This window comes from Canis lupus, unplaced genomic scaffold (genome assembly GCF_048164855.1).
Source record: "Canis lupus baileyi unplaced genomic scaffold, mCanLup2.hap1 Scaffold_256, whole genome shotgun sequence".
Lineage (NCBI taxonomy): Eukaryota > Metazoa > Chordata > Mammalia > Carnivora > Canidae > Canis > Canis lupus.
The window spans coordinates 1-18,337 of NW_027326503.1; the positions used below are offsets into that span (position 1 = coordinate 1).

Sequence of the window (18,337 nt, forward strand, 5' to 3'; positions counted from 1 at the left end):
AGGGAGAAGCAGGCTCCATGCAGGGAGCCCGACGTGGGACTCGATCCCGGGTCTGCAGTATCACGCTCTGGGCCGAAGGCAGGCACCAAACCCCTGAGCCACCGGGGCTGCCCTAAAATACTTTAAAAAATGGTTTATCGGGGCACCTGGGTGGCTCAGTTGGTTAGGCATCTCCCTTCGTCTCAGGTCTTGAGCCTAGGATCCTGGGATCGAGTTCTGCATCGGGCTCCCTGCGAGGAGCCTGTTTCTCCCTCTGCCTATGTCTCTGCCTCTGTCTCTGTGTCTCTTGTGAATAAATAGATAAATAATCTTTAAAAAAATAATAGAATCTTTAGAAAAATCACTCGAGGTGGGACAGTTTGCCACCTTGCTGCTCAAAGTGTGGTCCCTACCCCAGCAGCACCGGGGTCCCATGAGCATGTTGGAAATGCAGAGCCACAGAGTATTTAACAAGACTCTCCTGGAACGCACGTGTACCTTACGGGTTGACGAGCGTTCTGCTACAGGACTTGATGACTGAGGGAGAGAGACGGGAGCAGCAGCAAACATAGTTTTTAGGATCTCAGCTCTCACAACCAATATACGCAACCCAATCTTCTCACCGCTCTTCTCTCACCTTTACCTTCTGAACCTCTGAGGAGAGTCTGCAAAGCAGTTTCCACAATCTTCTGGTGGTCAGACAGAGAAAAGGAGGGTGCCCAGAACACAGGAGGCAAGGTTTCGTTTTTTCTTTTTAAGTTGTTAGTGACTCAGAGCCTCCAAGAACTGTGGCTGGGATAATAAAAAAGCCTTAATGCTCCTGGAGAGAGACGAACAAAGAAGCGTGGAGCTGTCACACTGCGTTTCTTTGACACGTGTCGGTGTTGATCCAAGCCTGAAAGCCCAGGATGTTACGCGTGGTGGTCAAGGCAGTGCATGGGCCCACAGAGCGCCTGCCCCCAGCCTCTCATCCCGAATATATTCAGGATCCTGGGACTAAAATAGCAGGGCTTATGTGCTGGAGAGCAAGTTTCATGTCCCGCTAGATTAGATCTGTAATACTAGTGAGACTCAGAACCCAGAACGGGGCTTCACAAGTTGCCTGCCATTATTTAGCACCCACTGTGTGCCAGCTAATCCCTTCGTTTTCTGTTTTGGTCTTTCCACAATCCCAAAGGGAAAATGTTATCTATCATGTTTTTCACCTGAAGAAATCGAGGCTGCCAAGGACCACCGCCCAATATCTTCATTCAGCTTTCTTCCTCTTCCTCCTCTCACAGAATTAAGGGGACCCTTACTCTTGGCTGGTTGTTTTACATCTTGGTTATCGGTGGATCCTTATTCCCATCCACCATGTGAGGACGTGGGTCAGGGTTTATGATCTCCACTTAACAGATGGGAAAACTGAGCTTCAGAAAGAGATTTGAGCTAACTAGACGCGGAAACAGACTCAGGTGCATATGGCATGGCGGGGCGGGGCGGGGGGAGGGGGGGCGGGGGTTGCGTTGGCACGCACTGATTTAAGAAGCTGGAAAACACGCTCCCAAGAGCAGAATGTTGGGAGTCTGGCCCATTGTTTAAGATCCAAAGTGGGGGGCACCTGGATGGCACAGTCAGCTGCGTCCGACTGTTGGTTTCTGCTCAGGTCGTGACCTCAGGATCGTGAGATGAAGCCCCACAGCGGGGTGAGTCTTCAGCCAGGAGTCTGCTTAGATTTCTCTCGCCGTCTGCCCCTCCCCTCCCTTCCCTTCCAACAAATCAATAAATAAATCTTTTTTTTTTTTAAATGTTTATTTATTTATGATAGTCACACACACACACAGAGAGAGAGAGAGAGAAAGAGAGAGAGAGGCAGAGACATAGGCAGAGGGAAAAGCAGGCTCCATGCACCCGGAACCCGACGTGGGATTGGATCCCGGGTCTCCAGGATCACGCCGTGGGCCAAAGGCAGGCGCTAAACCGCTGCGCCACCCAGGGATCCCAAGGATGCTTAACTCTTAGAAATCTTTAATTTCCAGTGAAAACTAAGAAGCAAGCCACCGTGAACCATCTTAGCATTTTGTGGCTTGGCAGATTTATCCTTTTGTAATTTCTAGAAACACATGCTTTCTCATGTACATTTCTTACTGTGGCACTAAACACGTTTATTAATAGATCCAAATATATTCAATTCCTCTATTTAAGAAAAAAAGCAAAAAGCGGATAAGCCACTTTTTTTGTTCAGTAAGCGATGTTTCAATGTTTCATTTATTATCTTATTTGGATGTGATCCGGATATCTAACGAAAGTAACTCATCTCTTAGCTTAGCTTAGCAAAACTTTAAGGTTTCAGGCGGAGTCAGTTAGGTTGAGCGTCCGCTTTCAGCTCAGGTCATGATCCCAGGGTCCTGGGATCAAGGCCTGAGTCAGGCTCCCTGCCCAGCAGAGTCCGATTCTCCCTCTCCCTCTGCCCCCTGCTCATGCTCTCTCACACACACTCTATCTCAAATAAATACATAGAATTGGAAAAAAAATAAAAAGTAAAAAAATACAAATAATAATAATGATAATTCACCTAGGAGTGCTTGGCTGGCTTAGTTGGTAGAGCATGCAAGTCTTGATCTCTGGGTCGCGGGTTCCAGCCCCACATTGGGTGTGGAGATTACTTAAATAAACAATAGAGCTGAAACATTCCATTGTAGGCACACAAAAAAACAGTTCATCTAAAAACGTTTTATCCTATTCGTATGTATTTGATTTACTTGTTTTGTTAAATTATATTCAGACTACCCACAGAATTTCATGAGACAGGAGACAAAATCTGCCTCACGCCGAGGTATTTTCCTTGCTGGCAAATTTTATAAGAGATCCTTTTTAAAAAGATTTTATTGATTTTATATATATATATATATATATATATATATATATATATATATATATATTTTTTTTTTTTTTTTTTTATGATAGGCACACAGTGAGAGAGAGAGAGAGGCAGAGACACAACACAGGCAGAGGGAGAAGCAGGCTTCATGCACCGGGAGCCCGACGTGGGATTCGATCCTCGATCTCCAGGATCGCGCCCTGGGCCAAAGGCAGGCGCCAAACCGCTGCGCCACCCAGGGATCCCCCCTTATTGATTTTAAATATTCTCTTTATTCATGAGAAACACGGAGAGAGGTAGAGACCTAAGCAGAGGAAGAAGAGGGAGAAGCAAGCTCCCTGCAGAGAGCCCTTTGCGGACCTCGATCCCAGGACTCTGGGATCAGGCCCTAGATTCATGAGGGCAGACACTCGACCCCTGAACCGCCCAGGTGTCTTAAGGGTTTTAAGGGGGCAGGCCTGGGTGGCTCAGCGGTTTAGCGCCGTCTTCAGCCCCGGACGTGATCCTGGGGATCCAAGATCGGGTCCCACGTCAGGCTCCCTGCATGGAGCCTGCTTCTCTCTCCCTCTCTGCTTTTCATAAGTAAATGAAAACTTAAGGGAAAAAAAAAAAAAAGAGGCAAAACTAAAACTTAAAAACAGCTTTAGGGAAATGAACAACCTAAACCAGAAAGAGAAAAACAGTAGTACAACGGTCAGTTGCTCCCACAAACCGTGAAAGTGCGGCTGAGGTTAGCAGAGCTGGAGAAGAAAAGAAAACAAGAAGTCAACTTCGATTCGAGTCTCGCCCTGAGCTTTCCTCTTGCGCTAAGCCCCGCTCCCAACCCTCCCCGAGAACAGCAAAGAGCCTCTGTAAGCGCGGCTCCGGAGAACTTAGGCTCTGTCTTTGACAACCCAGTGTTTCCCCGAGGGGGTGCACCGTTCCTGGAGGTACTGCAATACCAGGTCGATGCGCGGAGTGGACGGAGCAAGCTCCTATTCCATCTCCCTGCTCCAAAAATCCATTTAATATATTGTCCTCGGATAGAGGACGTATCAGATATTAAACTGATAAGAACAGATACTACACTTGATCTTAGCCAAAAGGCCGAGAAGCGATACCGCCGCGCACCCCCCCGCGCACGCCCTCCCGACGACGTCCACCTTACACTCACGGTGACTCGCCTCCCGCTCCGCCACGTCCCGCTCCCCCCGCTTCTCCCACCGTGGCACGGGCGGCACTAGCCGCTAGGCTCTCCTGAGCCCTTGTAAAGTCTCTTCCTTTTAAAAGACAAACGATGCGTCCGTCGTCGCGTCGTCGCCGGCCCCGCAAGGCCCTTCCTAATTTGAATGGCCCGCCCCTCCGCGCGCGGAGCCCTAGAGGCGCGGCGGGCGGCGGAACCCGGCTGCGGGCCAGGCGCCCTCGGCTTCCCGCTTTGGCCCGCCTCGGGGGAGGGCCGTGGAACCGGGCGTGGGGCTGGCGCCGGGGGCTGGCGCGGAGTCGTCCCAGGGCCCAGGAGGCTCCTCACGTCGTCACTGCGGGACCCTACAGGCTGGCTGGGGCCAGGGCGTGGGGAGCCCAGAAGCGCCTGGCTGGCGTCACCTGCCAAGGGCTCCAGACACCAGTTGGGACCCGAGACCGGGCCCTGAACGGGTGGCCTCCCTACCGCCCCATCGGGAGGGCTCCCTGGGCATCTACCTAACCCCCTGGGCCTCCGTTTCCCCAGGGCAGAAGTGGCCACCTTCCTACGTTCCCTCCTTCGTGGGACTGAGGGAAGGCCGAGGTAGCTCGTGACCTGACCTGGGGGTTTGAGTGGTCCAGGATGTGGGTCCTAGGTGCCACGAGGTACCAGTGGAGGCGTCGTGCCTGTGACACCGAAACGAGTGAGCCGCGTGCGCTATACCGTAGCCAGACGCTTCTCCTCGGCTGGGCCAGACTTGCGCTCAGCGCTCTCTTCGCGTCCAACTTGCAGAGTTTACCTGCGGAAGGAGGGAAGGAGCGGTGGAGGCAGAGGTTAGGCAACTGGCCCGAGACCACACAGCTTGGCGAGTGCAAGGGGCAGGCTAGGCCGAGGAAGCCGGGGGCGCCGACAGACGAGGAATGGTTCTTCTGAGTCAGGCCCACGAGGAGACTGAGCATTGCCGATGCTGACACACGGGTCCTCTGGGGTCCTCTGCCCGCTGCCTCCGCCGACGGGACGCGGGCGGGGGTGGGGGGTGGGGCGGGTGCGCCCCGGAGCGTGGAGCTGGCGTGCGTGGGCGCTAAGCCCTGCGGACCTGTGGGACCTAGCGAGTCACCTGGCCTCCTCCGTCAACCCTTCCATCTGACATCTCTAAACCGGGAGATGATGAGATGACAACTTATCAGACATGATTATTAGCAGTAAGGATACAGGCTTCTTTCTTTTTTTTAAGATTCAATTCATTCATTCATTCATTCTTTCATGCATGCATGCATGTATGTATGTATGTATGTATGTATGTATGTATGAGAGACCGAGGGGGAGAGAGAGGCAGAGACATAGGCAGGGGGAGGAACGGGCTCCCTCCCAGGAGCCCCATGCACGACTCGATCCCAAGACCCGGGATCACCACCTGGGCCACAGACTGACTGACGCTCAACCGCTGAGCCACCCAGGTGGCCCACGACACATGTTCCGCATACGGTATATCGGTGAGAACCAGACGCAGGCCAAAACCTGTCAGGCAGGTCCTTTCTCTGTAGCCTCCTCGTCTGGAAAGGGAGACTATCAACAGCTGGCAGAGAGTCCTGTGCTTCATCTTCCCTCATCCACCCAGGGCCCCTGCTTCTCCCTTACCTGGCTTTCCTGTATTCCACAGCACGGCGTCACTTGACATTTTATACATTTATTTATTGCCGTTTAGCCTCATAGCATGTAAGCTCTAGAACGGGGAGCTTGTTCTGTTTGGTGCACATTTATACCTCCAGCGCTTCCATCGAACAGAACGTGGCATACGCTGACTATATTTCATTGAGTAAACGAATCAGTAAATATTATATAATGTGACCCGTACCTATAGAAAGTGACTAGCCAACCTCTGGGCCTGTCGTAATCATGACTCTGCCTGGGTTCTAGTATAGTTCCGCTCCCTTCCACGCTCCTAAGGCCATCTTGTGCTCGCCAATTTAGCTTTGTAGCATTTCATCTTAGAATGAGGTGCTTTGGATTGCAGATATGCATGTTCTGTCAAGGAAAAGGAATATTTGGGATCCCTGGGTGGCGCAGCGGTTTGGCGCCTGCCTTTGGCCCAGGGCGCGATCCTGGAGACCCGGGATCGAATCCCACATCGGGCTCCCGGTGCGTGGAGCCTGCTTCTCCCTCTGCCTGTGTCTCTGCCCCTCTCTCTCTCTCTCTCTCTCTCTGTGACTATCATAAATAATTTTTTAAAAAAATGTACATAAAAAAAAGGAAAAGGAATATTTATCATCGTGAAGTAGTGATTTCCTATTCTAGGGGGCACCTGGTTGGCTGGGTCCTCCGAGCACGTGACTCTTAATATCGAGGTCATGAGTTCAAGTCCCACGCCTGATGTGGAGCCTAATGAAAAATAAACAAATAAAATACTTAAAGAAAAAGATTTTATTTATTTATTCGTGAGAGACACATAAAGAGTGTCAGAGACGGCAGAGGGAGAAGCTGGCTCCTCGCCAGGAGCCGGATGCGGGACTCTGTCCCAGGATCCGGGATCACCCCCGGAGCCAAAGGCAGATGTCCAACCACTGAGCTACCCAGGTGCCCTTAAATAAAATACTTTATTTTTCTTAAAAAATTTTATTTATTTATTCATGAGAACACACACACACACACACACACACACACACACACACAGAGGCAGAGACACAGGGAGAAGCAGGGAGAAGCAGGCTCCATGCAGGGAGCCCGACGTGGGACTCGATCCCGGGTCTGCAGTATCACGCTCTGGGCCGAAGGCAGGCACCAAACCCCTGAGCCACCGGGGCTGCCCTAAAATACTTTAAAAAATGGTTTATCGGGGCACCTGGGTGGCTCAGTTGGTTAGGCATCTCCCTTCGTCTCAGGTCTTGAGCCTAGGATCCTGGGATCGAGTTCTGCATCGGGCTCCCTGCGAGGAGCCTGTTTCTCCCTCTGCCTATGTCTCTGCCTCTGTCTCTGTGTCTCTTGTGAATAAATAGATAAATAATCTTTAAAAAAATAATAGAATCTTTAGAAAAATCACTCGAGGTGGGACAGTTTGCCACCTTGCTGCTCAAAGTGTGGTCCCTACCCCAGCAGCACCGGGGTCCCATGAGCATGTTGGAAATGCAGAGCCACAGAGTATTTAACAAGACTCTCCTGGAACGCACGTGTACCTTACGGGTTGACGAGCGTTCTGCTACAGGACTTGATGACTGAGGGAGAGAGACGGGAGCAGCAGCAAACATAGTTTTTAGGATCTCAGCTCTCACAACCAATATACGCAACCCAATCTTCTCACCGCTCTTCTCTCACCTTTACCTTCTGAACCTCTGAGGAGAGTCTGCAAAGCAGTTTCCACAATCTTCTGGTGGTCAGACAGAGAAAAGGAGGGTGCCCAGAACACAGGAGGCAAGGTTTCGTTTTTTCTTTTTAAGTTGTTAGTGACTCAGAGCCTCCAAGAACTGTGGCTGGGATAATAAAAAAGCCTTAATGCTCCTGGAGAGAGACGAACAAAGAAGCGTGGAGCTGTCACACTGCGTTTCTTTGACACGTGTCGGTGTTGATCCAAGCCTGAAAGCCCAGGATGTTACGCGTGGTGGTCAAGGCAGTGCATGGGCCCACAGAGCGCCTGCCCCCAGCCTCTCATCCCGAATATATTCAGGATCCTGGGACTAAAATAGCAGGGCTTATGTGCTGGAGAGCAAGTTTCATGTCCCGCTAGATTAGATCTGTAATACTAGTGAGACTCAGAACCCAGAACGGGGCTTCACAAGTTGCCTGCCATTATTTAGCACCCACTGTGTGCCAGCTAATCCCTTCGTTTTCTGTTTTGGTCTTTCCACAATCCCAAAGGGAAAATGTTATCTATCATGTTTTTCACCTGAAGAAATCGAGGCTGCCAAGGACCACCGCCCAATATCTTCATTCAGCTTTCTTCCTCTTCCTCCTCTCACAGAATTAAGGGGACCCTTACTCTTGGCTGGTTGTTTTACATCTTGGTTATCGGTGGATCCTTATTCCCATCCACCATGTGAGGACGTGGGTCAGGGTTTATGATCTCCACTTAACAGATGGGAAAACTGAGCTTCAGAAAGAGATTTGAGCTAACTAGACGCGGAAACAGACTCAGGTGCATATGGCATGGCGGGGCGGGGCGGGGGGAGGGGGGGCGGGGGTTGCGTTGGCACGCACTGATTTAAGAAGCTGGAAAACACGCTCCCAAGAGCAGAATGTTGGGAGTCTGGCCCATTGTTTAAGATCCAAAGTGGGGGGCACCTGGATGGCACAGTCAGCTGCGTCCGACTGTTGGTTTCTGCTCAGGTCGTGACCTCAGGATCGTGAGATGAAGCCCCACAGCGGGGTGAGTCTTCAGCCAGGAGTCTGCTTAGATTTCTCTCGCCGTCTGCCCCTCCCCTCCCTTCCCTTCCAACAAATCAATAAATAAATCTTTTTTTTTTTAAATGTTTATTTATTTATGATAGTCACACACACACAGAGAGAGAGAGAGAGAGAGAAAGAGAGAGAGAGGCAGAGACATAGGCAGAGGGAAAAGCAGGCTCCATGCACCCGGAACCCGACGTGGGATTGGATCCCGGGTCTCCAGGATCACGCCGTGGGCCAAAGGCAGGCGCTAAACCGCTGCGCCACCCAGGGATCCCAAGGATGCTTAACTCTTAGAAATCTTTAATTTCCAGTGAAAACTAAGAAGCAAGCCACCGTGAACCATCTTAGCATTTTGTGGCTTGGCAGATTTATCCTTTTGTAATTTCTAGAAACACATGCTTTCTCATGTACATTTCTTACTGTGGCACTAAACACGTTTATTAATAGATCCAAATATATTCAATTCCTCTATTTAAGAAAAAAAGCAAAAAGCGGATAAGCCACTTTTTTTGTTCAGTAAGCGATGTTTCAATGTTTCATTTATTATCTTATTTGGATGTGATCCGGATATCTAACGAAAGTAACTCATCTCTTAGCTTAGCTTAGCAAAACTTTAAGGTTTCAGGCGGAGTCAGTTAGGTTGAGCGTCCGCTTTCAGCTCAGGTCATGATCCCAGGGTCCTGGGATCAAGGCCTGAGTCAGGCTCCCTGCCCAGCAGAGTCCGATTCTCCCTCTCCCTCTGCCCCCTGCTCATGCTCTCTCACACACACTCTATCTCAAATAAATACATAGAATTGGAAAAAAAATAAAAAGTAAAAAAATACAAATAATAATAATGATAATTCACCTAGGAGTGCTTGGCTGGCTTAGTTGGTAGAGCATGCAAGTCTTGATCTCTGGGTCGCGGGTTCCAGCCCCACATTGGGTGTGGAGATTACTTAAATAAACAATAGAGCTGAAACATTCCATTGTAGGCACACAAAAAAACAGTTCATCTAAAAACGTTTTATCCTATTCGTATGTATTTGATTTACTTGTTTTGTTAAATTATATTCAGACTACCCACAGAATTTCATGAGACAGGAGACAAAATCTGCCTCACGCCGAGGTATTTTCCTTGCTGGCAAATTTTATAAGAGATCCTTTTTAAAAAGATTTTATTGATTTTATATATATATATATATATATATATATATATATATATATATATATATTTTTTATGATAGGCACACAGTGAGAGAGAGAGAGAGGCAGAGACACAACACAGGCAGAGGGAGAAGCAGGCTTCATGCACCGGGAGCCCGACGTGGGATTCGATCCTCGATCTCCAGGATCGCGCCCTGGGCCAAAGGCAGGCGCCAAACCGCTGCGCCACCCAGGGATCCCCCCTTATTGATTTTAAATATTCTCTTTATTCATGAGAAACACGGAGAGAGGTAGAGACCTAAGCAGAGGAAGAAGAGGGAGAAGCAAGCTCCCTGCAGAGAGCCCTTTGCGGACCTCGATCCCAGGACTCTGGGATCAGGCCCTAGATTCATGAGGGCAGACACTCGACCCCTGAACCGCCCAGGTGTCTTAAGGGTTTTAAGGGGGCAGGCCTGGGTGGCTCAGCGGTTTAGCGCCGTCTTCAGCCCCGGACGTGATCCTGGGGATCCAAGATCGGGTCCCACGTCAGGCTCCCTGCATGGAGCCTGCTTCTCTCTCCCTCTCTGCTTTTCATAAGTAAATGAAAACTTAAGGGAAAAAAAAAAAAAAGAGGCAAAACTAAAACTTAAAAACAGCTTTAGGGAAATGAACAACCTAAACCAGAAAGAGAAAAACAGTAGTACAACGGTCAGTTGCTCCCACAAACCGTGAAAGTGCGGCTGAGGTTAGCAGAGCTGAAGAAGAAAAGAAAACAAGAAGTCAACTTCGATTCGAGTCTCGCCCTGAGCTTTCCTCTTGCGCTAAGCCCCGCTCCCAACCCTCCCCGAGAACAGCAAAGAGCCTCTGTAAGCGCGGCTCCGGAGAACTTAGGCTCTGTCTTTGACAACCCAGTGTTTCCCCGAGGGGGTGCACCGTTCCTGGAGGTACTGCAATACCAGGTCGATGCGCGGAGTGGACGGAGCAAGCTCCTATTCCATCTCCCTGCTCCAAAAATCCATTTAATATATTGTCCTCGGATAGAGGACGTATCAGATATTAAACTGATAAGAACAGATACTACACTTGATCTTAGCCAAAAGGCCGAGAAGCGATACCGCCGCGCACCCCCCCGCGCACGCCCTCCCGACGACGTCCACCTTACACTCACGGTGACTCGCCTCCCGCTCCGCCCACGTCCCGCTCCCCCCGCTTCTCCCACCGTGGCACGGGCGGCACTAGCCGCTAGGCTCTCCTGAGCCCTTGTAAAGTCTCTTCCTTTTAAAAGACAAACGATGCGTCCGTCGTCGCGTCGTCGCCGGCCCCGCAAGGCCCTTCCTAATTTGAATGGCCCGCCCCTCCGCGCGCGGAGCCCTAGAGGCGCGGCGGGCGGCGGAACCCGGCTGCGGCCAGGCGCCCTCGGCTTCCCGCTTTGGCCCGCCTCGGGGGAGGGCCGTGGAACCGGGCGTGGGGCTGGCGCCGGGGGCTGGCGCGGAGTCGTCCCAGGGCCCAGGAGGCTCCTCACGTCGTCACTGCGGGACCCTACAGGCTGGCTGGGGCCAGGGCGTGGGGAGCCCAGAAGCGCCTGGCTGGCGTCACCTGCCAAGGGCTCCAGACACCAGTTGGGACCCGAGACCGGGCCCTGAACGGGTGGCCTCCCTACCGCCCCATCGGGAGGGCTCCCTGGGCATCTACCTAACCCCCTGGGCCTCCGTTTCCCCAGGGCAGAAGTGGCCACCTTCCTACGTTCCCTCCTTCGTGGGACTGAGGGAAGGCCGAGGTAGCTCGTGACCTGACCTGGGGGTTTGAGTGGTCCAGGATGTGGGTCCTAGGTGCCACGAGGTACCAGTGGAGGCGTCGTGCCTGTGACACCGAAACGAGTGAGCCGCGTGCGCTATACCGTAGCCAGACGCTTCTCCTCGGCTGGGCCAGACTTGCGCTCAGCGCTCTCTTCGCGTCCAACTTGCAGAGTTTACCTGCGGAAGGAGGGAAGGAGCGGTGGAGGCAGAGGTTAGGCAACTGGCCCGAGACCACACAGCTTGGCGAGTGCAAGGGGCAGGCTAGGCCGAGGAAGCCGGGGGCGCCGACAAACGAGGAATGGTTCTTCTGAGTCAGGCCCACGAGGAGACTGAGCATTGCCGATGCTGACACACGGGTCCTCTGGGGTCCTCTGCCCGCTGCCTCCGCCGACGGGACGCGGGCGGGGGTGGGGGGTGGGGCGGGTGCGCCCCGGAGCGTGGAGCTGGCGTGCGTGGGCGCTAAGCCCTGCGGACCTGTGGGACCTAGCGAGTCACCTGGCCTCCTCCGTCAACCCTTCCATCTGACATCTCTAAACCGGGAGATGATGAGATGACAACTTATCAGACATGATTATTAGCAGTAAGGATACAGGCTTCTTTCTTTTTTTTAAGATTCAATTCATTCATTCATTCATTCTTTCATGCATGCATGTATGCATGTATGTATGTATGTATGTATGTATGTATGTATGAGAGACCGAGGGGGAGAGAGAGGCAGAGACATAGGCAGGGGGAGGAACGGGCTCCCTCCCAGGAGCCCCATGCACGACTCGATCCCAAGACCCGGGATCACCACCTGGGCCACAGACTGACTGACGCTCAACCGCTGAGCCACCCAGGTGGCCCACGACACATGTTCCGCATACGGTATATCGGTGAGAACCAGACGCAGGCCAAAACCTGTCAGGCAGGTCCTTTCTCTGTAGCCTCCTCGTCTGGAAAGGGAGACTATCAACAGCTGGCAGAGAGTCCTGTGCTTCATCTTCCCTCATCCACCCAGGGCCCCTGCTTCTCCCTTACCTGGCTTCCCTGTATTCCACAGCACGGCGTCACTTGACATTTTATACATTTATTTATTGCCGTTTAGCCTCATAGCATGTAAGCTCTAGAACGGGGAGCTTGTTCTGTTTGGTGCACATTTATACCTCCAGCGCTTCCATCGAACAGAACGTGGCATACGCTGACTATATTTCATTGAGTAAACGAATCAGTAAATATTATATAATGTGACCCGTACCTATAGAAAGTGACTAGCCAACCTCTGGGCCTGTCGTAATCATGACTCTGCCTGGGTTCTAGTATAGTTCCGCTCCCTTCCACGCTCCTAAGGCCATCTTGTGCTCGCCAATTTAGCTTTGTAGCATTTCATCTTAGAATGAGGTGCTTTGGATTGCAGATATGCATGTTCTGTCAAGGAAAAGGAATATTTGGGATCCCTGGGTGGCGCAGCGGTTTGGCGCCTGCCTTTGGCCCAGGGCGCGATCCTGGAGACCCGGGATCGAATCCCACATCGGGCTCCCGGTGCGTGGAGCCTGCTTCTCCCTCTGCCTGTGTCTCTGCCCCTCTCTCTCTCTCTCTCTCTCTCTGTGACTATCATAAATAATTTTTTAAAAAAATGTACATAAAAAAAAGGAAAAGGAATATTTATCATCGTGAAGTAGTGATTTCCTATTCTAGGGGGCACCTGGTTGGCTGGGTCCTCCGAGCACGTGACTCTTAATATCGAGGTCATGAGTTCAAGTCCCACGCCTGATGTGGAGCCTAATGAAAAATAAACAAATAAAATACTTAAAGAAAAAGATTTTATTTATTTATTCGTGAGAGACACATAAAGAGTGTCAGAGACGGCAGAGGGAGAAGCTGGCTCCTCGCCAGGAGCCGGATGCGGGACTCTGTCCCAGGATCCGGGATCACCCCCGGAGCCAAAGGCAGATGTCCAACCACTGAGCTACCCAGGTGCCCTTAAATAAAATACTTTATTTTTCTTAAAAAATTTTATTTATTTATTCATGAGAACACACACACACACACACACACACACACACACAGAGGCAGAGACACAGGGAGAAGCAGGGAGAAGCAGGCTCCATGCAGGGAGCCCGACGTGGGACTCGATCCCGGGTCTGCAGTATCACGCTCTGGGCCGAAGGCAGGCACCAAACCCCTGAGCCACCGGGGCTGCCCTAAAATACTTTAAAAAATGGTTTATCGGGGCACCTGGGTGGCTCAGTTGGTTAGGCATCTCCCTTCGTCTCAGGTCTTGAGCCTAGGATCCTGGGATCGAGTTCTGCATCGGGCTCCCTGCGAGGAGCCTGTTTCTCCCTCTGCCTATGTCTCTGCCTCTGTCTCTGTGTCTCTTGTGAATAAATAGATAAATAATCTTTAAAAAAATAATAGAATCTTTAGAAAAATCACTCGAGGTGGGACAGTTTGCCACCTTGCTGCTCAAAGTGTGGTCCCTACCCCAGCAGCACCGGGGTCCCATGAGCATGTTGGAAATGCAGAGCCACAGAGTATTTAACAAGACTCTCCTGGAACGCACGTGTACCTTACGGGTTGACGAGCGTTCTGCTACAGGACTTGATGACTGAGGGAGAGAGACGGGAGCAGCAGCAAACATAGTTTTTAGGATCTCAGCTCTCACAACCAATATACGCAACCCAATCTTCTCACCGCTCTTCTCTCACCTTTACCTTCTGAACCTCTGAGGAGAGTCTGCAAAGCAGTTTCCACAATCTTCTGGTGGTCAGACAGAGAAAAGGAGGGTGCCCAGAACACAGGAGGCAAGGTTTCGTTTTTTCTTTTTAAGTTGTTAGTGACTCAGAGCCTCCAAGAACTGTGGCTGGGATAATAAAAAAGCCTTAATGCTCCTGGAGAGAGACGAACAAAGAAGCGTGGAGCTGTCACACTGCGTTTCTTTGACACGTGTCGGTGTTGATCCAAGCCTGAAAGCCCAGGATGTTACGCGTGGTGGTCAAGGCAGTGCATGGGCCCACAGAGCGCCTGCCCCCAGCCTCTCATCCCGAATATATTCAGGATCCTGGGACTAAAATAGCAGGGCTTATGTGCTGGAGAGCAAGTTTCATGTCCCGCTAGATTAGATCTGTAATACTAGTGAGACTCAGAACCCAGAACGGGGCTTCACAAGTTGCCTGCCATTATTTAGCACCCACTGTGTGCCAGCTAATCCCTTCGTTTTCTGTTTTGGTCTTTCCACAATCCCAAAGGGAAAATGTTATCTATCATGTTTTTCACCTGAAGAAATCGAGGCTGCCAAGGACCACCGCCCAATATCTTCATTCAGCTTTCTTCCTCTTCCTCCTCTCACAGAATTAAGGGGACCCTTACTCTTGGCTGGTTGTTTTACATCTTGGTTATCGGTGGATCCTTATTCCCATCCACCATGTGAGGACGTGGGTCAGGGTTTATGATCTCCACTTAACAGATGGGAAAACTGAGCTTCAGAAAGAGATTTGAGCTAACTAGACGCGGAAACAGACTCAGGTGCATATGGCATGGCGGGGCGGGGCGGGGGGAGGGGGGGCGGGGGTTGCGTTGGCACGCACTGATTTAAGAAGCTGGAAAACACGCTCCCAAGAGCAGAATGTTGGGAGTCTGGCCCATTGTTTAAGATCCAAAGTGGGGGGCACCTGGATGGCACAGTCAGCTGCGTCCGACTGTTGGTTTCTGCTCAGGTCGTGACCTCAGGATCGTGAGATGAAGCCCCACAGCGGGGTGAGTCTTCAGCCAGGAGTCTGCTTAGATTTCTCTCGCCGTCTGCCCCTCCCCTCCCTTCCCTTCCAACAAATCAATAAATAAATCTTTTTTTTTTTAAATGTTTATTTATTTATGATAGTCACACACACAGAGAGAGAGAGAGAGAGAGAAAGAGAGAGAGAGGCAGAGACATAGGCAGAGGGAAAAGCAGGCTCCATGCACCCGGAACCCGACGTGGGATTGGATCCCGGGTCTCCAGGATCACGCCGTGGGCCAAAGGCAGGCGCTAAACCGCTGCGCCACCCAGGGATCCCAAGGATGCTTAACTCTTAGAAATCTTTAATTTCCAGTGAAAACTAAGAAGCAAGCCACCGTGAACCATCTTAGCATTTTGTGGCTTGGCAGATTTATCCTTTTGTAATTTCTAGAAACACATGCTTTCTCATGTACATTTCTTACTGTGGCACTAAACACGTTTATTAATAGATCCAAATATATTCAATTCCTCTATTTAAGAAAAAAAGCAAAAAGCGGATAAGCCACTTTTTTTGTTCAGTAAGCGATGTTTCAATGTTTCATTTATTATCTTATTTGGATGTGATCCGGATATCTAACGAAAGTAACTCATCTCTTAGCTTAGCTTAGCAAAACTTTAAGGTTTCAGGCGGAGTCAGTTAGGTTGAGCGTCCGCTTTCAGCTCAGGTCATGATCCCAGGGTCCTGGGATCAAGGCCTGAGTCAGGCTCCCTGCCCAGCAGAGTCCGATTCTCCCTCTCCCTCTGCCCCCTGCTCATGCTCTCTCACACACACTCTATCTCAAATAAATACATAGAATTGGAAAAAAAATAAAAAGTAAAAAAATACAAATAATAATAATGATAATTCACCTAGGAGTGCTTGGCTGGCTTAGTTGGTAGAGCATGCAAGTCTTGATCTCTGGGTCGCGGGTTCCAGCCCCACATTGGGTGTGGAGATTACTTAAATAAACAATAGAGCTGAAACATTCCATTGTAGGCACACAAAAAAACAGTTCATCTAAAAACGTTTTATCCTATTCGTATGTATTTGATTTACTTGTTTTGTTAAATTATATTCAGACTACCCACAGAATTTCATGAGACAGGAGACAAAATCTGCCTCACGCCGAGGTATTTTCCTTGCTGGCAAATTTTATAAGAGATCCTTTTTAAAAAGATTTTATTGATTTTATATATATATATATATATATATATATATATATATATATATATATTTTTTTTTTTTTTTTTTTTTATGATAGGCACACAGTGAGAGAGAGAGAGAGGCAGAGACACAACACAGGCAGAGGGAGAAGCAGGCTTCATGCACCGGGAGCCCGACGTGGGATTCGATCCTCGATCTCCAGGATCGCGCCCTGGGCCAAAGGCAGGCGCCAAACCGCTGCGCCACCCAGGGATCCCCCCTTATTGATTTTAAATATTCTCTTTATTCATGAGAAACACGGAGAGAGGTAGAGACCTAAGCAGAGGAAGAAGAGGGAGAAGCAAGCTCCCTGCAGAGAGCCCTTTGCGGACCTCGATCCCAGGACTCTGGGATCAGGCCCTAGATTCATGAGGGCAGACACTCGACCCCTGAACCGCCCAGGTGTCTTAAGGGTTTTAAGGGGGCAGGCCTGGGTGGCTCAGCGGTTTAGCGCCGTCTTCAGCCCCGGACGTGATCCTGGGGATCCAAGATCGGGTCCCACGTCAGGCTCCCTGCATGGAGCCTGCTTCTCTCTCCCTCTCTGCTTTTCATAAGTAAATGAAAACTTAAGGGAAAAAAAAAAAAAAGAGGCAAAACTAAAACTTAAAAACAGCTTTAGGGAAATGAACAACCTAAACCAGAAAGAGAAAAACAGTAGTACAACGGTCAGTTGCTCCCACAAACCGTGAAAGTGCGGCTGAGGTTAGCAGAGCTGGAGAAGAAAAGAAAACAAGAAGTCAACTTCGATTCGAGTCTCGCCCTGAGCTTTCCTCTTGCGCTAAGCCCCGCTCCCAACCCTCCCCGAGAACAGCAAAGAGCCTCTGTAAGCGCGGCTCCGGAGAACTTAGGCTCTGTCTTTGACAACCCAGTGTTTCCCCGAGGGGGTGCACCGTTCCTGGAGGTACTGCAATACCAGGTCGATGCGCGGAGTGGACGGAGCAAGCTCCTATTCCATCTCCCTGCTCCAAAAATCCATTTAATATATTGTCCTCGGATAGAGGACGTATCAGATATTAAACTGATAAGAACAGATACTACACTTGATCTTAGCCAAAAGGCCGAGAAGCGATACCGCCGCGCACCCCCCCGCGCACGCCCTCCCGACGACGTCCACCTTACACTCACGGTGACTCGCCTCCCGCTCCGCCCACGTCCCGCTCCCCCCGCTTCTCCCACCGTGGCACGGGCGGCACTAGCCGCTAGGCTCTCCTGAGCCCTTGTAAAGTCTCTTCCTTTTAAAAGACAAACGATGCGTCCGTCGTCGCGTCGTCGCCGGCCCCGCAAGGCCCTTCCTAATTTGAATGGCCCGCCCCTCCGCGCGCGGAGCCCTAGAGGCGCGGCGGGCGGCGGAACCCGGCTGCGGGCCAGGCGCCCTCGGCTTCCCGCTTTGGCCCGCCTCGGGGGAGGGCCGTGGAACCGGGCGTGGGGCTGGCGCCGGGGGCTGGCGCGGAGTCGTCCCAGGGCCCAGGAGGCTCCTCACCGTCGTCACTGCGGGACCCTACAGGCTGGCTGGGGCCAGGGCGTGGGGAGCCCAGAAGCGCCTGGCTGGCGTCACCTGCCAAGGGCTCCAGACACCAGTTGGGACCCGAGACCGGGCCCTGAACGGGTGGCCTCCCTACCGCCCCATCGGGAGGGCTCCCTGGGCATCTACCTAACCCCCTGGGCCTCCGTTTCCCCAGGGCAGAAGTGGCCACCTTCCTACGTTCCCTCCTTCGTGGGACTGAGGGAAGGCCGAGGTAGCTCGTGACCTGACCTGGGGGTTTGAGTGGTCCAGGATGTGGGTCCTAGGTGCCACGAGGTACCAGTGGAGGCGTCGTGCCTGTGACACCGAAACGAGTGAGCCGCGTGCGCTATACCGTAGCCAGACGCTTCTCCTCGGCTGGGCCAGACTTGCGCTCAGCGCTCTCTTCGCGTCCAACTTGCAGAGTTTACCTGCGGAAGGAGGGAAGGAGCGGTGGAGGCAGAGGTTAGGCAACTGGCCCGAGACCACACAGCTTGGCGAGTGCAAGGGGCAGGCTAGGCCGAGGAAGCCGGGGGCGCCGACAAACGAGGAATGGTTCTTCTGAGTCAGGCCCACGAGGAGACTGAGCATTGCCGATGC

The 18,337-nt window shown here is 51.4% G+C and overlaps 3 non-coding genes across 3 annotated transcripts; all 3 read right to left on the reverse strand.

Moving 5' to 3' along the window:
• Positions 1–3,746: 3,746 nt before the first annotated feature.
• Positions 3,747–3,937, reverse strand: LOC140629783 (U2 spliceosomal RNA). The gene has a single exon (XR_012027605.1). It is a non-coding gene; the product is annotated as a U2 spliceosomal RNA (small nuclear RNA).
• A 6,488-nt stretch (positions 3,938–10,425) lies between these two features.
• On the reverse strand, positions 10,426–10,616 carry LOC140629794 (U2 spliceosomal RNA). Its single transcript, XR_012027616.1, has one exon. It is a non-coding gene; the product is annotated as a U2 spliceosomal RNA (small nuclear RNA).
• Positions 10,617–17,115: 6,499 nt separating this feature from the next.
• Positions 17,116–17,306, reverse strand: LOC140629795 (U2 spliceosomal RNA). Its single transcript, XR_012027617.1, has one exon. It is a non-coding gene; the product is annotated as a U2 spliceosomal RNA (small nuclear RNA).
• Between the last annotated feature and the right edge of the window lie 1,031 nt (positions 17,307–18,337).